The sequence below is a fragment of the Oncorhynchus kisutch genome, unplaced genomic scaffold, assembly GCF_002021735.2.
Source record: "Oncorhynchus kisutch isolate 150728-3 unplaced genomic scaffold, Okis_V2 Okis01b-Okis20b_hom, whole genome shotgun sequence".
In the NCBI taxonomy this organism is placed as follows: domain Eukaryota; kingdom Metazoa; phylum Chordata; class Actinopteri; order Salmoniformes; family Salmonidae; genus Oncorhynchus; species Oncorhynchus kisutch.
Genome location: NW_022261978.1, coordinates 11,000,866 through 11,010,714, shown reverse-complemented (window position 1 = coordinate 11,010,714; position 9,849 = coordinate 11,000,866).

The following is a 9,849-nucleotide window of genomic DNA, read 5'->3' as shown; positions in this document are numbered from 1 at the left end:
CTAATAATCACAGATAGTGTCTAAAGGCCTCCAATGTTTCTGCTATGTTTGTTAGCAAGCTACCGAGGCTGCTGAACAATGGTGGCTGACTAGCTGCTGTTGTGGTTGCCAGGTCTGAACAATGGTGGCTGACTAGCTGCTGTTGTGGTTGCCAGGTCTAGATACAATTTCTATCTATAACAATGACCACTCCAAACCCGCCCAGAAGGCCTGAAAACGAACGCACCCTCTAAAAAAAACATTTCGCAGCAACATCGGAGTTGCCAGATTTAGTCAAACTCCTTTTCCAGGACGTTATCGAGCGATTTAACGATTTAAGTAGGAATATCAACTTAACTTGCAACAATGTAAGAAGCAACATTCGGTTTCCCATTGAAACAATAATTCTTGCGAGCTAAAGGTGACTAAAAATAATTTAATAATGTCGCAAGAGAAATTATAATTCGCCATCATTAAATTTGCCATATCATTTTCCATCAATGGATGTCGATTTAACTCGTTTGTCTGCTATGATTGTAAATAAATCCCGTATGGCACGTGCATAATAGCTACAGATAAATCCAACAGGAGAGTTTGAGGGATGAAAGTTGGACAGTGGATCTCAACCTCTGTGCAAGAAACACTTGGATGAATTATAAAAACTAATGTTAGGCAATTTTCTGGCAATTGCGACGTTATTGTGTCCCAGATGTTAAGACTACAAACCGTTAAGACTACAAACGTTTGTCATTTCAACAGGCATAGTTTTACTGACTAAACTCTGGGTTTATGACTGTAATTAACATTTGCCATGGGTTAGTTAGCTAGATGCAGGTCACCTATAGTCCCCGATAGGCCTACATCTCATTTCAGATAGCCTTTCAGTAACCTGGGCAATATGTAAAATGATCGATTTAGCAGCTTGCTTAGTTCAAATGGACAGGCTCATTCGACATGAAGAGTGAGGCGTTTTCGAGGTAAGAAGCGCTTCCGTTGCCCTGCTGGAATAGGCTACTGAGGATGAGGTCGCATTAACATGGATATGAACTGAATAGGCTACTGAGGATGAGGTCGCATTAACATGGATATGAACTGAATAGGCTACTGAGGATGAGGTCGCATTAACATTCATATGAACTGAATAGGCTACTGAGGATGAGGTCGCATTAACATGGATATGAACTGAATAGGCTACTGAGGATCAGGTCGCATTAACATTCATATGAACTGAATAGGCTACTGAGGATGAGGTCGCATTAACATTCATATGAACTGAATAGGCTACTGAGGATGAGGTCGCATTAACATGGATATGAACTGAATAGGCTACTGAGGATGAGGTCGCATTAACATGGATATGAACTGAATAGGCTACTGAGGATGAGGCCGCATTAACATTCATATGAACTGAATAGGCTACTGAGGATGAGGTCGCATTAACATGGATATGAACTGAATAGGCTACTGAGGATGAGGTCGCATTAACATGAATGAGTCTGTCCTCATGAATGTTCCATCAGTATTATTAAAACCCTCACTACCTCATGAATGTTCCCATCAGTATTAAAACCCTCACTACCTCATGAATGTTCCCATCAGTATTAAAACACTCACTACCTCATGAATGTTCCCATCAGTATTATTAAAACATGGGACCATTCATGAGGTAGTGAGTGTTTTAATAATACTGATGGGAACATTCATGAGGTAGTGAGGGTTTTAATAATACTGATGGAACATTCATGAGGTAGTGAGGGTTCTAATACTGATGGGAACATTCATGAGGTAGTGAGGGTTTTAATAATACTGATGGAACATTCATGAGGTAGTGAGTGTTTTAATACTGATGGAACATTCATGATGTAGTGAGGGTTTTAATAATACTGATGGGGACATTCATGAGGTAGTGAGGGTTTTAATAATACTGATGGGAACAGTCATGATGTAGTGAGTGTTTTAATACTGATGGATCATTCATGATGTAGTGAGTGTTTTAATACTGATGGAACATTCATGAGGTAGTGAGTGTTTTAATAATACTGATGGGACATGAGGTAGTGAGTGTTTTAATACTGATGGGACATTCATGATGTAGTGAGGGTTTTAATAATACTGATGGGAACAGTCATGATGTAGTGAGGGTTTTAATAATACTGATGGGAACAGTCATGATGTAGTGAGGGTTTTAATAATACTGATGGGAACAGTCATGATGTAGTGAGGGTTTTAATAATACTGATGGGAACAGTCATGATGTAGTGAGGGTTTTAATAATACTGATGGGAACAGTCATGATGTAGTGAGGGTTTTAATAATACTGATGGGAACAGTCATGATGTAGTGAGGGTTTTAATAATACTGATGGGAACAGTCATGATGTAGTGAGGGTTTTAATAATACTGATGGGAACAGTCATGATGTAGTGAGGGTTTTAATAATACTGATGGGAACAGTCATGATGTAGTGAGGGTTTTAATAATACTGATGGGAACAGTCATGATGTAGTGAGGGTTTTAATAATACTGATGGGAACAGTCATGATGTAGTGAGGGTTTTAATAATACTGATGGGAACAGTCATGATGTAGTGAGGGTTTTAATAATACTGATGGGAACAGTCATGATGTAGTGAGGGTTTTAATAATACTGATGGGAACAGTCATGATGTAGTGAGGGTTTTAATAATACTGATGGGAACAGTCATGATGTAGTGAGGGTTTTAATAATACTGATGGGAACAGTCATGATGTAGTGAGGGTTTTAATAATACTGATGGGAACAGTCATGATGTAGTGAGGGTTTTAATAATACTGATGGGAACAGTCATGATGTAGTGAGGGTTTTAATAATACTGATGGGAACAGTCATGATGTAGTGAGGGTTTTAATAATACTGATGGGAACAGTCATGATGTAGTGAGGGTTTTAATAATACTGATGGGAACAGTCATGATGTAGTGAGGGTTTTAATAATACTGATGGGAACAGTCATGATGTAGTGAGGGTTTTAATAATACTGATGGGAACAGTCATGATGTAGTGAGGGTTTTAATAATACTGATGGGAACAGTCATGATGTAGTGAGGGTTTTAATAATACTGATGGGAACAGTCATGATGTAGTGAGGGTTTTAATAATACTGATGGGAACAGTCATGATGTAGTGAGGGTTTTAATAATACTGATGGGAACAGTCATGATGTAGTGAGGGTTTTAATAATACTGATGGGAACAGTCATGATGTAGTGAGTGTTTTAATAATACTGATGGGAACAGTCATGAGTTAGTGAGGGTTTTAATAATACTGATGGGAACAGTCATGATGTAGTGAGGGTTTTAATAATACTGATGGGAACAGTCATGATGTAGTGAGGGTTTTAATAATACTGATGGGAACAGTCATGATGTAGTGAGGGTTTTAATAATACTGATGGGAACAGTCATGAGTTAGTGAGGGTTTTAATAATACTGATGGGAACAGTCATGATGTAGTGAGGGTTTTAATAATACTGATGGGAACAGTCATGATGTAGTGAGGGTTTTAATAATACTGATGGGAACAGTCATGATGTAGTGAGGGTTTTAATAATACTGATGGGAACAGTCATGATGTAGTGAGGGTTTTAATAATACTGATGGGAACAGTCATGATGTAGTGAGGGTTTTAATAATACTGATGGGAACAGTCATGATGTAGTGAGGGTTTTAATAATACTGATGGGAACAGTCATGATGTAGTGAGGGTTTTAATAATACTGATGGGAACAGTCATGATGTAGTGAGGGTTTTAATAATACTGATGGGAACAGTCATGATGTAGTGAGGGTTTTAATAATACTGATGGGAACAGTCATGATGTAGTGAGGGTTTTAATAATACTGATGGGAACAGTCATGATGTAGTGAGGGTTTTAATAATACTGATGGGAACAGTCATGATGTAGTGAGGGTTTTAATAATACTGATGGGAACAGTCATGATGTAGTGAGGGTTTTAATATGTCAGAGATATATTAATTATATGTCAGATATATATTAATTAGATGTCAGATACAGAATTAGATGTCAGAGATGGAATTAGATGTCAGAGATATATTAATTAGATGTCAGATACAGAATTAGATTTAATATATATATAATTTGTTTTCATGTGGCATGAACAAAAACACACTCCCTTTAAAAAAAAACTCCCTTAAAGATAGAAGCAAAAGAGAGGTAGTAGTAAGCAGTGAACAGACTGTTGATCAGGAAGATGTCTCTGAAGTTCAACTGGGGGAGAGAGAAAAAGAACAACCGGTTTAGACTCTGCCAAGTTGAACCACCCAGAGGCCAGGCGTCAGTTCAACATAATCCCTAAACAATAGATTTAATCGTCCCCCACAAGGAAGTGGATAGGACCACCTACTCTTTTGAACCGGCCAATGGAAGAGGCTGGCAAGACAGTTCTGGGCTGTAGGAGGGAAAAACAGTCGCTATCATCCACAACATGGAAGACAATAGAACGATGTCAAGAAACGCATCAGGTGCATAAAATCTGAAAGACAAAAGCCCCCTGAATAGCCATATAAAAAACACGTTTGCCACTATGGAATCTCTCCCAAACTAGTCAATGTCATTGAGACTTTCTACACCACTATGGAATCTCTCCCAAACTAGTCAATGTCATTGAGACTTTCTACACCACTATGGAATCTCTCCCAAAATAGTCAATGTCATTGAGACTTTCTACACCACTATGGAATCTCTCCCAAACTAGTCAATGTCATTGAGACTTTCTACACCACTATGGAATCTCTCCCAAACTAGTCAATGTCATTGAGACTTTCTACACCGATTTCTGCTGTCAGGTTGTCTGTAATGGACAAGGATGCCCCCCCCCCCCTCCGACCCAATGACTGGTTTATGACACAGATCCTGAAAAATGGCAAGAGGGGCATCAGATGGACCAGATCACCTCAACTCTAGAAGACCTGGTTTATGACACAGATCCTGAAAAATGGCAAGAGGGGCATCAGATGGACCAGATCACCTCAACTCTAGAAGACCTGGTTTATGACACAGATCCTGAAAAATGGCAAGAGGGGCATCAGATGGACCAGATCACCTCAACTCTAGAAGACCTGGTTTATGACACAGATCCTGAAAAATGGCAAGAGGGGCATCAGATGGACCAGATCACCTCAACTCTAGAAGACCTGGTTTATGACACAGATCCTGAAAAATGGCAAGAGGGGCATCAGATGGACCAGATCACCTCAACTCTAGAAGACCTGGTTTATGCAGATGATCCTGCTCTCCAGCAAGAAAGAAAAGTTGACAAGCTCAAACACATCCCTCCAAATTGGTTTGAAAATCAATTAAAGAAAACCAAGCTCATGAAGAAAAACCCCATAAAACAGACACATCCGTTAACACGGTCCAGTGTGGCTCAGTTGGTAGTAGTTGGTAGTAGCACGTCGCTTGCAATGCCAGTGTTGAGGGTTTGATTCCCACGGGGGACCTGTACGAAAACATATGCACTCACTGCTGTAAGTCTCTCTGGATACGAATATCTCTGGATATAGATACTTTTGTACCTGTTTCCACCAGCATTTTCACAATGTCCTTTGCTGTTGTTCTGGGATTGATTTGCACTTTTCGCACCAAAGTACGTTCATCTCTAGGAGACGGGTCTCCTTTCTGAGCAGTATGACGGCTGCGTGGTCCCATCAAATCTAATTTATTTATATAGCCCTTCGTACATCAGCTGATATCTCAAACTGACCCTAGCCCCCCGACACATAAACTACTGCAGCATAAATACTGGAGGCTGAGACGGGAGGGGTCAGGAGACCCTGTGGCCCCATCCGAGGACACCCCCGGACAGGGCCAAACAGGAAGGATATAACCGAACTCACTTTGCCAAAGCACAGCCCCCACACCACTAGAGGGATATCTTCAACCACCAACTTACCATCCTGAGACAAGGCTGAGTATAGCCCACAAAGATCTCCGCCATGGCACAACCCAAGGGGGGGCGCCAACCCAGACAGGATGACCACATCAGTGAATCAACCCACTCAGGTGACGCACCCCTTCCAGGGACGGCATGAGAGAGCCCCAGCAAGCCAGTGACTCAGCCCCTGTAATAGGGTTAGAGGCAGAGAATCCCAGTGGAAAGAGGGGAACCGGCCAGGCAGAGACAGCAAGGTCTGGTGTTTATACTTGCGTACTATTGTTTGTACAGATGAACATGGTACCTTCTGGCATTTGGAAATCGCTCCCAAGGATGAACCAGACTTGTGGATGTCTACATTTGTTTTCTGAGGTCTTGGCTGATTTCTTTTGATTTTCCCATGATGTCAAGCAAAGAGGCACTGAGTTTGAAGGTAGACCTTGAAATACATCCACCCCTCCAATTGACTTGAAATATGTCAATTAGCCTATCAGAAGCATCTAAAGCCATGTCATCATTTTCTGGAATTTTGCACAGTCAACCTAGTCTATGTAAACTTCTGACCCACTGGAATTGTGATACAGTGAATTATGAGTGAAATAATCTGTCTGTAAACAATTGTTGGAAAAATGACTTGTGTCATGCACAAAGTAGATGTCCTAACCGACTTGCCAAAACTATAGTTTGTTAACAAGACATTTGTGGAGTGATTGAAAACCGAGTTTTAATGACTCCAACCCAAGTGTATGTAAACATCCCTGTATATAGCCTCCACATTGACTCTGTACTGGTGATTGAAAAATGAGTTTTAATGACTCCAACCTAAGTGTATGTAAACATCCCTGTATATAGTCTCCACATTGACTCTGTACTGGTACCTCCTGTATATAGCCTCCACATTGACTCTGTACTGGTACCCCCTGTATATAGCCTCCACATTGACTCTGTACTGGTACCCCCTGTATATAGCCTCCACATTGACTCTGTACTGGTACCCCCTGTATATAGCCTCCACATTGACTCTGTACTGGTACCCCCTGTATATAGCCTCCACATTGACTCTGTACCAGTACCCCCTGTATATAGCCTCCACATTGACTCTGTACTTGTACCCCCTGTATATAGCCTCCACATTGACTCTGTACTGTGTACTGGTAAGTGTATGTTAACTTCCCTGTATATAGCCTCCACATTAACTCTGTACTGGTACCTCCTGTATATAGCCTCCACATTAACTCTGTACTGGTACCTCCTGTATATAGCCTCCACATTGACTCTGTACTGGTACCTCCTGTATATAGCCTCCACATTAACTCTGTACTGGTACCTCCTGTATATAGCCTCCACATTGACTCTGTACTGGTACCTCCTGTATATAGCCTCCACATTGACTCTGTACTGGTACCTCCTGTATATAGCCTCCACATTGACTCTGTACTGGTACCTCCTGTATATAGCCTCCACATTGACTCTGTACTGGTACCCCCTGTATATAGCCTCCACATTGACTCTGTACTGGTACCCCCTGTATATAGCCTCCACATTGACTCTGTACTGGTACCCCCTGTATATAGCCTCCACATTGACTCTGTACTGGTACCCCCTGTATATAGCCTCCACATTAGTTTTAATGACTCCAACCTAAGTGTATGTAAACATCCAACTTCAGCTGTGTGTATATATATACAACAGCAAGATAATGACCCAAAACAAACCTCCTGTCAGAACTACCTTAGAAGAAAAGAACAAGACGGTAGCCTTGGAGTGGCCAGCACAGTCTCCAGCCTTAAACCTCATGGTGCTGGTTTGGGATCAACTGTGCCAAAGGGCGAAAGCAAAGAAACCAGTGCAACACATTTGTGAGAATTTCTGTAACAATGTTGGGAAGAACATTCCACACAATAATTTTATTTCCATTGTAGAAAGAATGCCACGAGTTTGTTCGGCTGTTATGTCTGCAAAAGGTTCTAGAAGAAAAAGAAACGCACACCTATTGAGGCGAGGTGCTGGCTAGCGGAGTAGAAAACTTGAAAATTCAAGAGAGCCGCACACTCTAGGAGCTCAGATGCAAAAATGTAATTACCAATGTTTCGACAGCCAAGCTGTCTTCATCAGGGTATAATCACAAACACTGCGGGATGACTCGTTTATATAGTGTCAAAAGACACAGGTGTCTGTAATCATGGCCAAGAGTGGCCTAATATCATTGGTTAATTATCAAATATTAAAATGGCATACAAAGCTCCTAGAGTGTGATTATACCCTGATGAAGACAGCTTGGAGCTCCTAGAGTGTGATTATACCCTGATGAAGACAGCTTGGAGCTCCTAGAGGGTGATTATACCCTGATGAAGACAGCTTGGAGCTCCTAGAGGGTGATTATACCCTGATGAAGACAGCTTGGAGCTCCTAGAGGGTGATTATACCCTGATGAAGACAGCTTGGAGCTCCTAGAGTGTGATTATACCCTGATGAAGACAGCCTGGAGCTCCTAGAGTGTGATTATACCCTGATGAAGACAGCTTGGAGCTCCTAGTGTGATTATACCCTGATGAAGACAGCTTGGAGCTCCTAGAGGGTGATTATACCCTGATGAAGACAGCTTGGAGCTCCTAGAGGGTGATTATACCCTGATGAAGACAGCTTGGAGCTCCTAGAGGGTGATTATACCCTGATGAAGACAGCTTGGAGCTCCTAGAGTGTGATTATACCCTGATGAAGACAGCCTGGAGCTCCTAGAGTGTGATTATACCCTGATGAAGACAGCTTGGAGCTCCTAGTGTGATTATACCCTGATGAAGACAGCTTGGAGCTCCTAGAGGGTGATTATACCCTGATGAAGACAGCTTGGAGCTCCTAGAGGGTGATTATACCCTGATGAAGACAGCTTGGAGCTCCTAGAGGGTGATTATACCCTGATGAAGACAGCTTGGAGCTCCTAGAGGGTGATTATACCCTGATGAAGACAGCTTGGAGCTCCTAGAGTGTGATTATACCCTGATGAAGACAGCTTGGAGCTCCTAGAGTGTGATTATACCCTGATGAAGACAGCTTGGAGCTCCTAGAGGGTGATTATACCCTGATGAAGACAGCTTGGAGCTCCTAGAGGGTGATTATACCCTGATGAAGACAGCTTGGAGCTCCTAGAGGGTGATTATACCCTGATGAAGACAGCTTGGAGCTCCTAGAGTGTGATTATACCCTGATGAAGACAGCTTGGAGCTCCTAGAGGGTGATTATACCCTGATGTGCGGCTCTGAATCAAAATGTAATCAACATTTTTTGACAAGTAAAAAGATTCCATTATTTATTAATTATGTCTCCATTAGTTTATTTGTTCGATGCTTTAATTTCAGAGTACATTAAGACATTCAACTGTATGAATTTATATTTCAAAAAATGAAAAATGGAGGTGTTCTAAAAGTTTTGAACAGTAGTGTACATTATATATAGGCTGGTAAGGCTAATGTTAGCAGGCTGGTAAGGCTAATGTTGGCAGGCTGGTAAGGCTAATGTTAGCAGGCTGGTAAGGCTAATGTTAGCAGGCTGGTAAGGCTAACTTTAGCAGGCTGGTAAGGCTAATGTTAGCAGGCTGGTAAGGCTAACTTTAGCAGGCTGGTAAGGCTAATGTTAGCAGGCTGGTAAGGCTAACTTTAGCAGGCTGGTAAGGCTAACGTTAGCAGGCTGGTAAGGCTAACGTTAGCAGGCTGGTAAGGCTAATGTTAGCAGATTGGTAAGGCTAACGTTAGCAGGCTGGTAAGGCTAACGTTAGCAGGCTGGTAAGGCTAACGTTAGCAGGCTGGTAAGGCTAATGTTAGCAGGTTGGTAAGGCTAATATTAGCAGGCTGGTAAGGCTAATGTTAGCAGGCTGGTAAGGCTAATGTTAGCAGGCTGGTAAGGCTAACTTTAGCAGGCTGGTAAGGCTAACGTTAGCAGGCTG